This window comes from Hyperolius riggenbachi, chromosome 1 (assembly GCF_040937935.1).
Source record: "Hyperolius riggenbachi isolate aHypRig1 chromosome 1, aHypRig1.pri, whole genome shotgun sequence".
Classification (NCBI taxonomy): domain Eukaryota; kingdom Metazoa; phylum Chordata; class Amphibia; order Anura; family Hyperoliidae; genus Hyperolius; species Hyperolius riggenbachi.
Window position 1 is genome coordinate 636,600,650 of NC_090646.1, and position 19,880 is coordinate 636,620,529.

The 19,880-nt window shown below is 44.8% G+C and overlaps 1 protein-coding gene across 1 annotated transcript in view; it reads right to left on the reverse strand.

Moving 5' to 3' along the window:
* The window catches only part of ZNF532 (zinc finger protein 532), an 84,360-nt gene that overhangs the window by 24,815 nt on the left and 39,665 nt on the right, over positions 1-19,880 (reverse strand). The gene's annotated exons all lie outside the window — the stretch shown is intronic.

Consider the following 19,880-nt stretch of genomic DNA (forward strand, 5'->3'; position numbering starts at 1 on the left):
ATAGTGGTAATCATTAACAAGCTCTTCCCCATTCCCTTCTTGCACCTCTGACACTGTGGTTGCCATTGGCAGGTTTTAATGCGCCGTATAAAAATTGTTATGTATAGAGTGCATGGGGGGCCACAGCTCCTTAGCTACGCCACTGACAGCAGTACTACTTAGTAGCAAACAAATGTAACAAATACAAAAAAAAAAACTGGCCTGGAGCAGTTGCAAGCCTCTAAATAAATTGCCTGCTAAAAAGATAAGATATAAAGATCCACATATCTCCTGAGTTTTCTCCTAGGTGATACTTCTCAACTTTTCAATAAAATGCTATTTAAAAGGATACCTGAGGTGACATGTGACCTGATGAGACAGACATGTGTATGTACAGTGCCTAACACACAAATAACTGGGCTGTGTTCCTTTTTCTTTCTCTGCCTGAAAGAGTTAAATATCAGGTATGTAAGTGGCTGACTCCGTCCTGACAGGAAGTGACTACAATGTGACCCTCACTGATAAGAAATTCCCCTTTTTATCTCTTTCTTGCTCTCAGAAGCCATTTTCTACTAGGAAAGTGTTTTATACTTGGAATTTCTTATCAGTGAGGGTCACACTGTAGTCACTTCCTGTCTGAGTCAGGACTGAGACAGCCACTTACATACCTGATATTTAACTCTTTCAGGCAGAGAAAGAAAAAAGGAACACAGCATAGTTATTTGTGTGATAAGCACTGTACATACCCATTTATATCTCATCATGTCACATGTCACCTCGGGTATCCTTTAAACCACCAGCATGTAAAGCTGGCCACTAACGGTCCAATTTCTAACGAAAAATCGTTCGAGCGATCAGAAATTCTGATCGGATTGGTTGTAAATAATCTCCTTTGGTGGACACAATCGATTATGAACGAGTGAAAAAATGTCGCCCGAATGAATTTTCGTCGAACGATTTTCTTGGTGATCGTGATAGATAGGAAGCAATGATTGGTTAGTTGATGGTGTAGTGAACGATTTTTCGTCCGATCAGAATTTCTGATCACTCGAACGATTTTTCACTAGAAATTGGACCGTTAGTGGCCACCTTAAGAAACTACTCAAAAATAATTTTTGTATTACTTTTCACCAACTATTTGGTACTTTTTCAGTAAGCGCTGAAAAGCTATTTTAAAAGAGAAGATGAAACATAGGCCTCAATTCACTAAGCTTTATCAAACAATATATCAAACGTTTGATAATTTGCCTTTTGGGTAAAATCTAATTTTGAATTCACTAAGGTGTTACAGATTTAGCGAATGTTTTATCGATAAAATGTTCAATAAATCTGTAACACCTCAGTGAATTCAAAATGAGATTTTACCCATGAGGTAAATTATCAAACGTTTGATAAAAGTGTTTGATAAAGCTTAGTGAATTGAGACCATTGTCTCCTAGGAGAAAAAGATCATTGCATATGGGGCAAAGTGCTTTTTTTTTTATTTATTTTTTTTAGTAATAATTGTTGTACAGCAGGGACAGATGCACATCTCAGTAGCCTATAGGCACAGGAGACGTGATGTTTTAAAGGACACCTGAAGTAAGAGGGATATGGAGGAAGCCATATTTATTTCCTTTTCAACAATACCAGTTGCCTGGCAGATCTACTGATCCTCTGCCTCTAATACTTTTAATCCCAGACCCTGCACAAGCCTGCAGATTAAGCGTTTGACTTAAATTTGACTGGATTTTTTAAATGCTTGTTTCAGGTGTGTGACTAGACACTACTGATGCATGAAAGATCAGCAGGGCTGCCAGGCAACTGGTATTGTTAAAAAGAAAATAAATATGGCAGCCTCCATATCCCTCTCACTTCAGTTATCCTTTAAAGCAGGGCTGCCCAATAGGTCGATCGCGATCTACCGGTAGATCGCGACCGCCTCCTCGGTAGTCTCATTAAATTTTGCGGCCAGCAGCTCATCATGTTTAGCTGCTGGCCAATAAGAATGCACGGGAGACGGGGAGAGAAGACGCGGCGAGCAGAGAGGGAGGAGAGAGGCGGCGCGGCCTCTACGTCATGGCTGGGGGCGGCGCCGGGCAGCCTGCAACGTGCGTGCTGGTAACATGCCCGGCGCTGCCCCCAGCCATGACGTAGCGGCCGCGCCGCCTCTCTCCTCGCCGCGTCTTCTCCCCGCCATTCATATTGGCCAGCGGCCTGCCTGCCGGAGGTTCCAGGAGTCCAGAGGACCCTGGCTAACCTACGCTACAGGTACCTATACCTGGCTAAGCTACACTGAGGGCACCAATACCTGGCTAAGCTACACTGGGGGCACCAATACCTGGCTAAGCTACACTGGGGGCACCAATACCTGGCTAAGCTACACTGGGGGCACCAATACCTGGCTAACCTACACTGGGGGCCCATATACCTGGCTAAGCTACACTGGGGGCCCATATGCCTGGCTAAGCTACACTGGGGGCCCATATGCCTGGCTAAGCTACACTGGGGGCCCATATGCCTGGCTAAGCTACACTGAGGGCACCAATACCTGGCTAAGCTACACTGGGGGCACCAATACCTGGCTAAGCTACACTGGGGGCACCAATACCTGGCTAACCTACACTGGGGGCCCATATACCTGGCTAAGCTACACTGGGGGCCCATATGCCTGGCTAAGCTACACTGAGGGCACCAATACCTGGCTAAGCTACACTGGGGGCACCAATACCTGGCTAAGCTACACTGGGGGCACCAATACCTGGCTAACCTACACTGGGGGCCCATATACCTGGCTAAGCTACACTGGGGGCCCATATGCCTGGCTAAGCTACACTGAGGGCACCAATACCTGGCTAACCTACACTGAGGGCACCAATACCTGGCTAAGCTACACTGGGGGCACCAATACCTGGCTAAGCTACACTGGGGGCACCAATACCTGGCTAAGCTACACTGGGGGCACCAATACCTGGCTAACCTACACTGATGGCCCATATACCTGGCTAACATACACTGAGGGCCCATATACCTGGCTAACCTACACTGAGGGCCCAAATACCAGGCTAACCTATACTGAGGGCATGTAACCTATGCTGCAGGCACATATACCTGGCTAACGCGGGGGGGGGGGGGGGGACGCGTGCTTAGCATTTGGGACGTTGGTAGATCTCCTGGCCTCGGCAAATTTTAAAGTAGCTCGCGAGCCGAAAAAGTGTGGGCACCCCTGCTTTAAAGTAACAAGTTGAAGTAACATTTCTTTGCAGAAAAAAAACCTGACATCCCTGCTGTAATGCCACCCGTGTTTGCATCCAAATTGAGCAGATTTTCAGTTACTCCGCATGGGAATTGTGAACATGTGTATGTGTTTTACAAAGGAAGCAGAGGAGATAGTTATCACATATACTAGACTTATGTGAAGATTCACAGAGAATTCACACATTTTCATTTTCACTCCCATTTCCACTATAAGCTTTGGGTGTGAAAATTTACATGTGAAATTTCAAAATGGAAAGGGAAGATATAGGACAGCTTTCTCCTGCTTTCGCTTCCTTAATAAAACCTAGGCAAACTTTCCCATTTTACATGCACAGCCATTGAGAATCAATTCAGAGGCGCAATTCAGAGGCGGAAAAAATACAGCGCATGGAACACAAACAAACATTTGCAAGTAATGGAGCGGAGCCTGGAAATTAACCTGCAAATTTCTGGTACATGAAAATGTAGAAATCTTCAGTTCAGTTCCCATCTACGCATTACAACGCAAAGCTTTTGCACAATGCACTACTGGAGAACAACTCCGTCAGTTTTTCAGTGCAAAACCAGTCCATAGAGCGGGTTCCCACAGGGGTGCCGAGTCCCTTTCCGAAATGCCAATGCGCATGCTGATGCAAAGGTCATGCATGGCTATGAGGATTCGCATGCGCTCTGCAGAAATCTGCAAGTCAGATTTGATTTCAACAGGCTGCGTTTCTGCATCTGAAATTGCATGCGGAAAATGGCCACAATTCCGGCCTAGTGGAAACAGGCCCTAAGGGCTCTTTTACTCTTTTTGCCTGCGTTGTGCTGCGTTTTGTGATGCAATCCCAATCGCCTGTGATTCGCAAACCAAAAGCACATGATGTTTAAAATAGAAATCACAGGTTGTATTTTAAATCAACACATTGAGATTGCGTTGCAATATTTTTGCATTCAGAAATGCACATGCATGTTGCACTTTGCCTGCGTCAGGTGTATCATCATGTTTGTCCCGATATCGCTCAAGGTTACCGCCACGCACCCGTTTGACCCATACATCTTGCAGCATGTTCGATCGACATGCTAAGCCCGAAATTGGTTGCATCGTCGATCGAGCATACACTTGGCACCACCGATTTTCTTTGCTGGGAATACACGATGCGTTTTCGCAGCAGATAGATGGTTCGATAGATAATTTCCGACATGTCCGATCTCCCGTTCAATCGTTTTGCTGCTCGATTTCTCATAGAAGTGAATGTAAAAAAAGATCAGAAAAATGAGCGGAAGATAAGAGAATTGAGTAGAGAATGGAGCGGCAAAAACAATCGAGCGGAGAATCGAACGGCAGAAACGCATCGTGTATTCCCAGCATTAGAGTATTGATGCACTGGCATACATTCACCACTAGAGGGAGCATCTACAAGCTTGTACAGGTTATACCATTATGCAATAATAAAATCTAGGCCAACTAAACAAATGGTGATAATAGAATTAAATAAGACGTTCTGTACAATTAAACAAACACATTTTATCAGGAACACGAGGTGGTAAAAGTATTTTTTTTTTATAACAGCCGCCATCAAAATCAATACTTCAATCCATTTCTGCTAAAAGCAGGAGGATGTATCTCCTTAATGTGTAAAAATTATATTCCTAAATGTTCCCAGGGCTTGTTGTTAATTCAGGCAGCTGATCCCCAGAAGAGGGCGAGCGTATCGGAGCAGCCCTGCATCTTTTATAAGCAGAGGCAATTAATGTTGAATGAGCCTTATCCTTCCGGCAGCGTCTCCGGGAGCACAACGATAAAGCGCAGAGATAAGAGCGCAGCGGTCTGAGCAGCCATCCGCTGGAACACTTTCTTGTTGATAACTTTTATAAGAAAGGCTAAATAGACAGCGATGACTAACTGCTGAGTAAATGCCATTCTTCCTCTAACAAGAGAATTGAATGGCTACATGACCTAACAAAAAAATCTCATTTGATAAGGGACGTCACTAACATACGTGGTGTGACATTTATAAGGTGTAACCGAACACTGGCACGTCACCCCTCATCGGGTACCAAAACGTGTGGTTAATTAAGACTCAGGAAGGGGAGGGGATCATGTGCAGCTGTGTAGTAAGCAATCAGCGAACATAAGGTGACGGAGGTTAAGGCCACCATCAATGCACTATTGCCAGCTAAGACAACATTACATATGCACAAAGTGCCATTTAAAAATGTTTAACATTTTAAAGAGAACCCGAGGTGGGTTTGAAGAATATTATCTGCATACAGAGGCTGGATCTGTTTATACAGCCCAGCCTCTGTTGCTATCCCAAACCCCACTAAGGTCCCCCTGCACTCTGCAATCCCTCATAAATCACAGCCACACTGCTGACAAACAGCTTGTCAGAGCTGGCTGTGTTTATCTCTGTAGTGTCAGTCTGCTGCTTTCCCCGCCTCCTGCAGAACTCCAGTCCCCGCCTGCATCCCTTCCCTCCCTGCTGATTGGAGGGAAGGGACGGGGGCAGGGACCAGAGCTATGCAGGAGGCGGGGGAGCAGCTGAGACTGACACTACAGATGTAAACAGAGCCTCACAGCACGGCTGTGATTTATGAGGGATTGCAGAGTGCAGGGGGACCTTAGGGGGGTTTGGGATAGCAACAGAGGCTGGGCTGTATAGGCAGATCCAGCCTCTGTATGCAGATAACACTCTTTAAACACACCTCGGGTTCTCTTTAAGGAATACTCCACATTACAGTAAATGAAAGCACCCTTCCAGTTAGATCACTTATTGTAAGGGCTGAATCAGACGGTCGGTAAACATGGCGTCCACGGTCCATTCAAATGATTGGAAGTGGGTTGTTTTTAAATGATGGCGATATAGAAGACTATTAAGTGATTCACTAAGACAAATAGCATGCCTTATCAAAGTTAACAAGCCTTATTAAAGTTAACATGCCTTATCAGAGTAGCACAGCGAGCGCTACGAACTCGCAGGTGCTCAGGGCAGGAGGAGTGGAGCTCTCGTCATTGCCAATTAGCAGGCATAAGTTTGCTATGCTACTCTGATAAGGCGTGTTAACTTTGATAAGGCATGATATTTGTCTTGGTGAATTAAGCTATACCTGGGGCTTCCTTCAGCCCCCTTCAGGCAGATTGCTCCGTCTCCGTTTTGCGCCACCTGGATCATCTACCAATCAGCCCAGTAATTCTTCTAGTCAGGCTTACTGCGCATACGCAGCCTGGCCGGGCAATCCCTGTCGCCGGGAGCATTCTGCGCAGCACGGTGGTGTAGTGGTTAGCGCTCTCGCCTTGCAGCGCTGGGTCCCCGGGCGAATCCTCAGCCACATCAACATCTGCAAGGAGTTTGTATGTTCTCCCCCGTTTTTGTGTGGGTTTCCCCCAGGTACTCGGTTTCCTCCCACATCCCAAAAACATAGCGATAAGTGAATTGGCTTCCCCTACGATACATGCACTACACCAGGGGTGCCCAATAGGTCGATCGCGATCTACCGTCATGTACAATTTTGCGGCCGGCAGCTGCCAGGATCTGCTGCCAGCCACTGGCCAATGGGAAGAGGCGGAGAGGAGAGGAGAGGGGCGGTACAGCGGGAGAGGAGGACGGCGCCGCGACGTCATAGCTGGGGGGCGGTGCTGGGCCTGGGCACAATGCGTCTATGCACGCTGCCCGCTGCCCCCTTCGCTCGCCGGAGTCGGACTCCAGAGCCTTCATAGAGTGCCCATTTGCACTCGCAGCGCGGCTGAAGGAGGGGAGACCAGGAGGAGCCCCAGACACCGCCGCTGGAACTGGAGGGAGGTGAGTGGCACCTACGCCTAACTACACTACACTATACCTGGCTAACTATCCTGAAGGCACCACACCTAACTACACTATACCTGGCTAACTATCCTGAAGCCACCTACACCTAACTACACTATACCTGGCTAACTATACTGAAGGCACCTACACCTAACTACACTATACCTGGCTAACTATCCTGAAGCCACCTACACCTAACTACACTATACCTGGCTAACTATACTGAAGCCACCCACACCTAACTACACTATACCTGGCTAACTATCCTGAAGCCACCTACACCTAACTACACTATACCTGGCTAACTATACTGAAGCCACCCACACCTAACTACACTATACCTGGCTAACTATACTGAAGGCACCTACACCTAACTACACTATACCTGGCTAACTATACTGAAGCCACCCACACCTAACTACACTATACCTGGCTAACTATACTGAAGCCACCTACACCTAACTACTCTATACCTGGCTAACTATACTGAAGGCGCCTACACCTAACTACACTATACCTGGCTAACTATACTGAAGGCACCCACACCTAACTACACTATACCTGGCTAACTATACTGAAGGCACCTACACCTAACTACACTATACCTGGCTAACTATACTGAAGCCACCCACACCTAACTACACTATACCTGGCTAACTATACTGAAGGCACCTACACCTAACTACACTATACCTGGCTAACTATACTGAAGGCACCTACACCTAACTACACTATACCTGGCTAACTATACTGAAGGCACCCACACCTAACTACACTATACCTGGCTAACTATACTGAAGGCCCCTACACCTAACTACACTATACCTGGCTAACTATACTGAAGCCACCCACACCTAACTACACTATACCTGGCTAACTATACTGAAGGCACCCACACCTAACTACACTATACCTGGCTAACTATACTGAACCCACCCACACCTAACTACACTATACCTGGCTAACTATACTGAACCCACCCACACCTAACTACACTATACCTGGCTAACTATCCTGAACCCACCCACACCTAACTACACTATACCTGGCTAACTATACTGAAGGCCCCTACACCTAACTACACTATACCTGGCTAACTATACTGAAGCCACCCACACCTAACTACACTATACCTGGCTAACTATCCTGAAGGCACCACACCTAACTACACTATACCTGGCTAACTATCCTGAAGCCACCTACACCTAACTACACTATACCTGGCTAACTATACTGAAGCCACCCACACCTAACTACACTATACCTGGCTAACTATACTGAAGGCACCTACACCTAACTACACTATACCTGGCTGCCTATACTGAAGCCACCCACACCTAACTACACTATACCTGGCTAACTATACTGAAGGCACCTACACCTAACTACACTATACCTGGCTAACTATACTGAAGGCACCTACACCTAACTACACTATACCTGGCTAACTATACTGAAGGCACCCACACCTAACTACACTATACCTGGCTAACTATACTGAAGGCACCTACACCTAACTACACTATACCTGGCTAACTATACTGAAGGCACCCACACCTAACTACACTATACCTGGCTAACTCTAACTATACTGAAGGCACCTACACCTAACTACACTATACCTGGCTAACTATACTGAAGCCACCTACACCTAACTACACTATACCTGGCTAACTATACTGAAGGCACCTACACCTAACTACACTATACCTGGCTAACTATACTGAAGGCACCCACACCTAACTACACTATACCTGGCTAACTATCCTGAAGCCACCTACACCTAACTACACTATACCTGGCTAACTATACTGAAGCCACCCACACCTAACTACACTATACCTGGCTAACTATACTGAAGGCACCTACACCTAACTACACTATACCTGGCTAACTATACTGAAGCCACCCACACCTAACTACACTATACCTGGCTAACTATACTGAAGCCACCCACACCTAACTACACTATACCTGGCTAACTATACTGAACCCACCCACACCTAACTACACTATACCTGGCTGCCTATACTGAAGCCACCCACACCTAACTACACTATACCTGGCTAACTATACTGAAGGCACCTACACCTAACTACACTATACCTGGCTAACTATACTGAAGGCACCTACACCTAACTACACTATACCTGGCTAACTATACTGAAGGCACCCACACCTAAGTACACTATACCTGGCTAACTATACTGAAGGCACCTACACCTAACTACACTATACCTGGCTAACTATACTGAAGCCACCTACACCTAACTACTCTATACCTGGCTAACTATACTGAAGGCGCCTACACCTAACTACACTATACCTGGCTAACTATACTGAAGGCACCCACACCTAACTACACTATACCTGGCTAACTATACTGAAGCCACCTACACCTAACTACTCTATACCTGGCTAACTATACTGAAGGCGCCTACACCTAACTACACTATACCTGGCTAACTATACTGAACCCACCCACACCTAACTACACTATACCTGGCTAACTATCCTGAAGCCACCTACACCTAACTACACTATACCTGGCTAACTATACTGAAGGCACCCACACCTAACTACACTATACCTGGCTAACTATACTGAAGGCACCTACACCTAACTACACTATACCTGGCTAACTATACTGAAGGCACCTACACCTAACTACACTATACCTGGCTAACTATACTGAAGGCCCCTACACCTAACTACACTATACCTGGCTAACTATACTGAAGGCACCTACACCTAACTACACTATACCTGGCTAACTATACTGAAGGCACCTACACCTAACTACACTATACCTGGCTAACTATACTGAAGGCGCCTACACCTAACTACACTATACCTGGCTAACTATACTGAAGGCACCTACACGTAACTACACTATACCTGGCTAACTATACTGAAGGCACCCACACCTAACTACACTATACCTGGCTAACTATACTGAAGGCCCCTACACCTAACTACACTATACCTGGCTAACTATACTGAAGCCACCCACACCTAACTACACTATACCTGGCTAACTATACTGAAGGCACCCACACCTAACTACACTATACCTGGCTAACTATACTGAAGCCACCCACACCTAACTACACTATACCTGGCTAACTATACTGAACCCACCCACACCTAACTACACTATACCTGGCTAACTATCCTGAACCCACCCACACCTAACTACACTATACCTGGCTAACTATACTGAAGGCCCCTACACCTAACTACACTATACCTGGCTAACTATACTGAAGCCACCCACACCTAACTACACTATACCTGGCTAACTATCCTGAAGGCACCACACCTAACTACACTATACCTGGCTAACTATCCTGAAGCCACCTACACCTAACTACACTATACCTGGCTAACTATACTAAAGCCACCCACACCTAACTACACTATACCTGGCTAACTATACTGAAGGCACCTACACCTAACTACACTATACCTGGCTAACTATACTGAAGCCACCCACACCTAACTACACTATACCTGGCTAACTATACTGAAGCCACCCACACCTAACTACACTATACCTGGCTAACTATACTGAAGGCACCTACACCTAACTACACTATACCTGGCTAACTATACTGAAGCCACCCACACCTAACTACACTATACCTGGCTAACTATACTGAAGGCACCTACACCTAACTACACTATACCTGGCTAACTATACTGAAGGCACCCACACCTAACTACACTATACCTGGCTAACTATACTGAAGGCACCTACACCTAACTACACTATACCTGGCTACCTATACTGAAGGCCCCTACACCTAACTACTCTATACCTGGCTAACTATACTGAAGCCACCCACACCTAACTACACTATACCTGGCTAACTATACTGAAGCCACCTACACCTAACTACACTATACCTGGCTAACTATACTGAACCCACCCACACCTAACTACACTATACCTGGCTGCCTATACTGAAGCCACCCACACCTAACTACACTATACCTGGCTAACTATACTGAAGGCACCCACACCTAACTACACTATACCTGGCTAACTATACTGAAGCCACCCACACCTAACTACACTATACCTGGCTAACTATACTGAAGCCACCCACACCTAACTACTCTATACCTGGCTAACTATACTGAAGGCGCCTACACCTAACTACACTATACCTGGCTAACTATACTGAAGGCACCCACACCTAACTACACTATACCTGGCTAACTATACTGAAGGCACCCACACCTAACTACACTATACCTGGCTAACTATACTGAAGCCACCCACACCTAACTACACTATACCTGGCTAACTATACTGAAGGCACCCACACCTAACTACACTATACCTGGCTAACTATACTGAAGCCACCCACACCTAACTACACTATACCTGGCTAACTATACTGAACCCACCCACACCTAACTACACTATACCTGGCTAACTATACTGAGGGCCCCTACACTTAGCTATCTGTACTGAAAGCACCTATACCTAACTACACTATACCTGGCTAACTATCCTGAAGCCACCTACACCTAACTACACTATACCTGGCTAACTATACTGAAGCCACCCACACCTAACTACACTATACCTGGCTAACTATCCTGAAGCCACCCACACCTAACTACACTATACCTGGCTAACTATACTGAACCCACCCACACCTAACTACACTATACCTGGCTAACTATCCTGAAGCCACCTACACCTAACTACACTATACCTGGCTAACTATACTGAAGGCCCCTACACTTAGCTATCTGTACTGAAAGCACCTATACCTAACTACACTATACCTGGCTACCTATACTGAAGGCCCCTATACCTATCTACCTATACTGAAGACACGTATACCTGCTACCTAAATGTTGGTAGATCTCCTGGACTCTGCAAATTTTAAAGTAGCTCGCGAGCCGAAAAAGTGTGGGCACCCCTGCCCTACACCATACATACATAGACATATGACTATGGTTGGGATTAGATTGTGAGCTCCTGTGAGGGATGAGCTAATATACTCTGTACAGCGCTGCGTAAGAAGTCAGTGCTATCCTATATAATAATATCCTTGTGTCCCTGCTGGAAACCATCTGCGCATGCACTTCAGCCGGCTCTAACAGCTCTACACGCATCCCTGTGGTTGCTAGGGCAACAGGGACGCAGTGCGCAGAGCTGCGGACATGATGCGGCTCTCGCGTGATTTAAAAAGAAAAAAAAAAAGGGGGAGGAGGAGGACCGGGCCGGGGTGTGTGTGTGTGCGTGCGTGTGTGTGTGTGTGTGGGGGGAGGGGGATGTGCAGTTTGTGTGCTTTTTTGAGGAGAGCCAGTGTGGCGGTCGCAGCCAGAGCCCAGTGCCTGTTTTTAAACGTGCCTTTGGCATGGTATAAATGCTAAATAATAATAATATTATGCAGGCGCAGAATGCTCCCAGTAACAGGAGTGCGATGTGGGGGAACACACAGCATGACTGGCCCCAACTGAAAGAATTACCGGGCCGAACACCGGAGGGTCCAGGCAGCAGAGAAGGACGGGGAATGAACGATCAGCCTGAAGGGAGCTGGAAGAAGCCCCAGGTATGTATAATTTTTTTATACCCTGTCTCAGGTACACTTTCAGTACAATTACGTACAATCCTGCAGCGTCAAAGGGAGAAGAGCCATCAGCTTAAAAACGTTCTGTTCTTGTATATAGAGACGGTGGTTGCTTAACAAGTCAAAATTCCATTACATTTTTACTTGTCTGTATACAAGTCTTTAGGAACCTATTCTACACCTCCTGTTAGGTTATCATTATCACAATGGCCTCGATTCATAAAGCATTACCCACATGCGGTAATGGAGAAAACAGCTGACTTTACCGAGCACTTAGGAAAATGTCAATTCATAAAAGCTGTTACCGCATGAAAAGCTACAATTACTGAGTAGTGAGGTTAATTACCGCCTTCTGCGGTGAACACCTCCAGCACATGTCAGTAAATGTCAATTCACAAAGATTATAGCAGGCGGTAATGGCACGGAGATTACCGACTGCTATGAAGAGGGGATAAGACTGTGATAAGTGCAGGGATGAATGGAGACTCAGCAGAAGCAGTGAGACACAGGAAGCAGCAGAGCGATCAGAACAAACAAGGCTTCCCTGAATACCCCAGGCTGTGTTTTTAACCTCTCGGGTACCTGTTTTTCAGATGTGTATTTGCCGGAGGTGAACATCAAGCCTGGCATGTGTAAAGTTTTCTGAAGTTCTTCTGCGCTGTGGCAATTAGAGTGTTTAGAAAGACTAATAGACCGAGCAGATTCAGGGCAAGGAGTGGCAGTAAAACTAACCCTGCACATATAAACTGAAGCTGGGGTGCCTCTTTTATTGTAATGCTGTCTTCTGCAGGGATAACAGCCAAATGTAACAAATCAGCCAGCTACATTCCTCATGTTAGTTGGGCTTCGGGAAAACACAACATTTCTAGCGCAGCTGTGAAAAGGTTTATGAATTAGCACACAGAAGTCTCAAATACTAAATGCTGTATTTTCCCTCCCAGATTGTTTTATTGCAAAGCCTTTTATGAATCAAAGCCATTGTCAGTTTCTTCTAGAGAGAGAACCCAAACATTCTAATGGTCTTAAAGGGAACCTTAACTGAACGGGGGGTATAGAGTTTTACTTACCTGGGGCTATTGCCAGCCCCCTGCAGCAGTCCTGTGCCCTCGGCGCCGCTCTGGAATCCTCTGGTCCCCCACTGTCACTTAGTTTCGTTTTTGACAACTCACCAGTCGCCGGCCACCATGCGTATTATTGGACGCATTCACCAATGCAATTAGCGCTATTGCGGACCGCAACACGTACAAAAATATGCGTTGCCACATTCCGCACGCGTAGATATGCGGCAACGCATATTTTTGTACGTGTTGCGGTCCGCAATAGCGCTAATTGCATTGGTGAATGCGTCCAATAATACGCATGGTGGCCGGCGACTGGTGAGTTGTCAAAAACGAAACTAAGTGACAGTGGGGGACCAGAGGATTCCAGAGCGGCGCCGAGGGCACAGGACTGCTGCAGGGGGCTGGTAATAGCCCCAGGTAAGTAAAACTCTATACCCCCCGTTCAGTTAAGGTTCCCTTTAAAGAGGAGCTGGCAGCCATACTATCTCAGACAAAAAAAACACATATAGAAGTAGATAAATACTTACATAACATATATATTGTACTGTCCACGTGATTTTTCTACAGTAAAAAATCCTTCTTAGCATTTTCCATTTTAAGTGTGGCTATTTTGAAGCCAATCCTGATCTCATTTCCTCCCTTACTCTCCTCTGCCTTATTTGCCCGCCCTTCACTATAAAAAGTGCATTGTTTCAGCATGAGAAATATTGGCCAATCAGATAGGAACAGAGGTGTGGGAGGGGAAAACAGGAGGGAAAGAGGCTTCAGCCAATCAGGCTGTATTAGTTAAAAAGAGACGGAAGTCTCCCAAAATACCTGTTTTTCTTGTAAAATCATCTTTAATATCACTGCCCTAACTGAAACACTGCATCCCCGCGGCTGAACACCAACTAAATTACCCCGAACTCCCTGGGGCACATTGCGGGGAGCACTTCCGTGAAGAGGCAGAACTTTTGGCTGTAGCTCTGCCTCTGCACGCATCTATCTGCGCAGATCGCCGCCTCCACCCGCCCCTCTAAGTCCTCTTTCACAGAGAGGGGCGGGGGTGAAGCGGAGATACGGGCGGAATAACACGCATGGAGGCAGAGCTACAGCCCAAAGCTCTGCCTCCTTAGACTAGCAAAATCCACGACCAACAAAGTAATGGATTTTTGCCCGGCAGTTTGGGGTGATTTAGTGTGCGGGGATGCAGCGTTTCAGTTAGGGCAATGATACTAAAGATGATTTTACAAGAAAAACCCTGAATTTTGAGAGACTTCAGTCTCTTTAACTGTGAGGGGGAAAAAGAGAAGCAAAAAAGGACAACCCAGCATGCCCTGCAACTTCCTTTTTGTGTACCAAATTTTGTGTGTACCAAATAAGAGTCAGGTAAACTGGGGAATGATCATTTATCAACAAGAAAAGTAATAGTGATTTTAAGATTTGGATTACCTGGTTAGCATCCTTATTACTTGTTTACCAGATAAAAATAAAGAATTGATTTTTTATTTTATGCCCGACAGTTACACTTTAAAAAACATGGGGTATAGACCCACTGAAATGGCATGAGCAGAACAGCTGGCCACAGAGACAGTCTGAGGGCTGGTGCACACCAAAACCCGCTAGCAGATCCGCAAAATGCTAGCAGATTTTGAAACGCTTTTTCTTTTTTTTCTGTAGCGTTTCAGCTAGCGTTTTGCGGTTTTGTCTAGCGGTTTTGGTGTAGTAGATTTCCTGTATTGTTACAGTAAAGCTGTTACTGAACAGCTACTGTAACAAAAACCGCCTGGCAAACCGCTCTGAAGTGCCGTTTTTCAGAGCGGTTTGCGTTTTTCCTATACTTAACATTGAGGCAGAAACGCATCCGCAATCCAAAAAATGCCTCACCCAGGCATTTTTCGTTTCTGCAAAACGCCTGCCGCTCTGGTGTGCACCACCCCATTGAGATACATTGACCAAGCAGATCCGCAGCCGCAAGCGGATCTGAAAACGCCCAAAAAGCCGCTCGGTGTGCACCAGCCCTGAGAGATGGTAAAATTGTTGCAGCTGATAGGCATTCAAAGACAAATTTCTGGTTTATTTCCAGCTGAACGACCTCTCCATTCACTCGTATTCGGGGAGCGCATTTGTCAAGTCTCCTGTTTGCAAACTCAACTTATCGTCAGTGAATGGGAACGCAGCTGAGCGGCAAATGGTTCTCTCTAGAGGCGGCGATTATATCACCGGGGTTTGCTTGTGTTTTAACGAAGTCTGTATTTATGTACCTGCATTGCTGGGTGTCCCTACTGTGCTAGGCATGAACTGCGGGCAGTCTACATTGCACAATGTACAGAGCCACAGAACAGGAGGTTGCAATAACTATCGTTATCATCATCATAATATCAATAATAATGAAATCAATAATTATTAATAATAGCTTTAAAAAATGCCGTTGCTCAGTTAAAGGGAACCTGAAGCGAGTAAAATTATTTAAAATAAACACATGATGTAGCTGCAAATGAATATTACATACTTACCTCGCCGTCAGTTCCTCTCAGAAGCTCATTATTTTCTTCTTACAGTGATCCCATCCAGTTCTCACAAGATTTTGTCAGAACTGAAACATACCAGTTGCTGTCAGTTATATATCAGCTGCTGTCAGTTACAACTGAATGTGCAAGGTAATGTCCATGTTTCCCTATGGCTCAAGTGGGTGATATTACAGTTTAACAGTGTGCTGACCAGGAAGCTGTTATGGGGTAATAGCCATTTTTATAATGGAGGATGAAGAATTCTATTGATCACGGTGGACAGATGGGACGCAGGAGAGGAGAAAGAGATTGAGGAGTAGACTGCACAGGAGGCAAGTATGACCTGTGTTATTTTGACTTTTTATTTTCAGTTCAGGTTCACTTTAAATACAAAACAAGTGCCTGGCTGCCGCACTAACTTCCTGGTACTTGGCGACGTAGCAGGAAGTTAGTTCGGCAGCGGGGCGCTTGTTTTATACTTAACCGATCGGCGGCATATATTCGCTATCCTCTGAAGAAGCAACAGTGTTGCTGAACTGGTGAGGGACAGCAGCAGGCAGTGGACGTGCCTGGGGGTCTCCGGGTAAGCATTATTCTATTTTACATCTAACGGAGGTACCCACTCTCTTGCGTGGCTTTTGTATTAGGGTGCTAACAGGTCCCCTGTATGTTTATATCTAACGCTATACATGGATTACGCTGTTTAGGCTTGCAGTGCCTGATTTATTGGGTCATTATATGCTTGTCTGATACCCACCAGTGCTTATGTATTGTATTTTTTGATATTTTTGTACTCATGTCTGCCGCTTTATGCAGCTGGTTCTGGTGTTAATTGTTTTTAATTACTCTGTTCTTGGTTAATAAAGATTGTTATACTTTTTCAAGTAATGCTCCTGTGCTATATGGACTGTTTTTTTTTCTTGTACATAAATCATGTTTAGCATGTCCATGGCTACATTTATTTGTTTGGTTTGGCTCATTCTTTGTGGTGTAAGTGTACTGAACCCAGAACTTCCTCTCTGCTCTAAAAGATAGGCAACAGCATAACCACCCTTAAACAAAAAACATTTCTTTGTTACAGCTAATACAAATCCGAAAATAAATCAGCACTGTTTCTACTTCCTGATTCATGGAAGCAGACATATTGCTAACATCCTGTGCTTTCAAATGAGCTCATCTGCCATCTCTGCCATAGGCAGTCATGTGACACAGGAGAGAGATCAAATTACAACCTGTGATTAGACATAAATGAGGGGGAATTAAACAGGTTAAACTCTCTAAATACATACAGGGTGCATTTCTCTATGGTTTCCTTCTGTCCTGTGCAAGGGATCAGACCCACTTTAAAAGGAGTGGATACCCCTCAATCAGCACCCCCTAATTTAGAAATGATGCATTGCACCTACTCGGGGCAGAATGCAAATCAAAGCAAAGACTCAACTTTCCAACAATGTTAAGGGAGGAAATATCTTTTAAACGGGCAGTTTAATTCAGTAGATGTTGTAAACATGTACACTTTTTTTTCCCCTTATACCGCCACAGGAACACTTTAAAAGAGGAAGCCATTGAATAACAATAATATTTGTCGTTTATTACTATTGTACTTATAAATTACCCACAATACTTTAGACTGTTTCTTACTTTGTTGGCGCTTTATAATATTACTAGCTGGTCGCCCGGCGTTGCCCGGGTATGTAATTGGCTAGTGTTAGCTCAGTCCACTTTTTCTAATCCTAACACACAATTACCTAGTTTGTGAGCTTTGCGGTCTTTGGCATCAATAATTGGCTGTGGCTCCACTACTTTGAAAATCAATAGGTGAATTTTGATTAGCTTTTGTAGGCTCCACCTACTTTTCTGAATATTAATCCCAGTCACCCACTGTGCAAAGTTTAAAAACCCTGCCATTGACAGACAGTGTAAGAATGGCTGCAGTTTACATTCTGGCAGTTACATTTTTATTTTTCTCCACCCACTGATGTCCTGATGTTTCCCGGGTATGTATTTGGCTGCTGTTGGCTGTGGCCACTTTTTCTAACCCTAACACACAATTGTCAATAGTCAATGACCAAGTTTGTGAGATTTGTGGTCTTTGGCATAAATAATTTTCATTGAAATGAAACACATCTGATTCGCTGTTTGTAGCCCCACCCCTTTTCTAAATATTTAACACCAGTCACCCAATGATCAACTGTACCAGGTTTGAGGCTTGTGCCATTAACAGTGCAAAAATGGCAGCAATTAAAAATTTGCCTTGAAAATCAATAGGTGAATTGTGATTGGTTTTTGTAGGCTGTGCAAAGTTTTAGAACCCCACAATTAATAGTGTAAGAATGGCTGCAGTTTACATTTTCCCAGTGAAATTTGTGTTTGTCTCCGCCGACTGAAGACTCGGCATTGCCCAGGTATGTATTTGGCTGGTGCTAGCTCCGCCCACTTTTTCTAACCCAAACACAAAATTACTTAATGACCAAGTTTGTGAGCTTTGAGGTCTTTGGCATCAATAATTTGCATTGAAATAAAATAAATCTGATTGGCTGTGGCTCCACCCCTTTTCTGAATTTGAACCCCAATCACCCAATGGCCAACTGTACCAGGTACAGGTGATTAACAGTGCAAGAGGCTTGTGCCATTAACAGTGCAAGAATGGCATCAATTAAATATTCCCCTTAAAGATTAATAGGTGTATTTTGATTGGCTTTTGTAGGCTCCACCTACTTTTCTGAATATTAATCTCAGTCACCCAGTGACCAACTGTGCAAAGTTTGAGAACCCTACCATTAATAGTGTAAGAATTGCTGCAGTTTACATTTTCTCAGTGAAATTTGTATTTGTCTCTGCCTACTGATGACCCAGCATTGCCCGATTATGTATTTGGCTGGTGTTGGCTGCGCCCACTTTTCCTAACCCTAACACACAATTACTCAATTACTCAATGACCAAGTTTGTGAGCTTTGCGGTCTTTGGCATCAATAACCTGCATTAAAATGAAACAAATCAGATTGGCTGTTTGGGGCTCCACCCCCTTATATAAATTTAAACCCCAGTCACGCAATGATCAACTGTACCAGGTTTGAGGCTTGTGCCATTAACAGTGCAAGAATGGCAGCAATGAAATATTCCCCTGAAAAATCAATAGGTAGATTTTGATTGTTTTTTGTAGGCTCCACCAACTTTTCTGAATATTAACCCCAGTCACCCAGTAACCAACTGTGCAAAGTTTGAGAACCCTACCATTAACAGTGTAAGAATGGCTGCTGTTTACATTTTCCCAGTAAAATTTGTGTTTGTCTCCGCCCACTTATGACCCGGCGTTGCCCGCTTATGTATTTGGCTGGTGTTGGCTGTGCCCACTTTCCTAACCCTAACACACAATTAATCAATTACTCAATTACCAAGTTTGTGAGCTTTGCGGTGTTTGGCAACAATAATTTGCATTGGAATGAAACAAATCTGATTGGCTATTTGTGGTTCCACCCCCTTTCTGAAATTGAACCCCAGTCACCCAATGATCAACTATACCAGGTTTGAGGCTTGTGCCATTAACAGTGCAAGAATGGCAGAAATGTAAATATTCCCCTTGAAAATCATTCGGTGAATTTTGATTGGCTTTTATAGGCTCTAACCACTTTTCTGAATAATAATCCTAGTCACCCAACGACCAACTGTGCAAAGTTTGAGAACCCTACCATTAAGAGTGTAAGAAAAACAAAAGTTTGCTTTCTTAAAACAGAA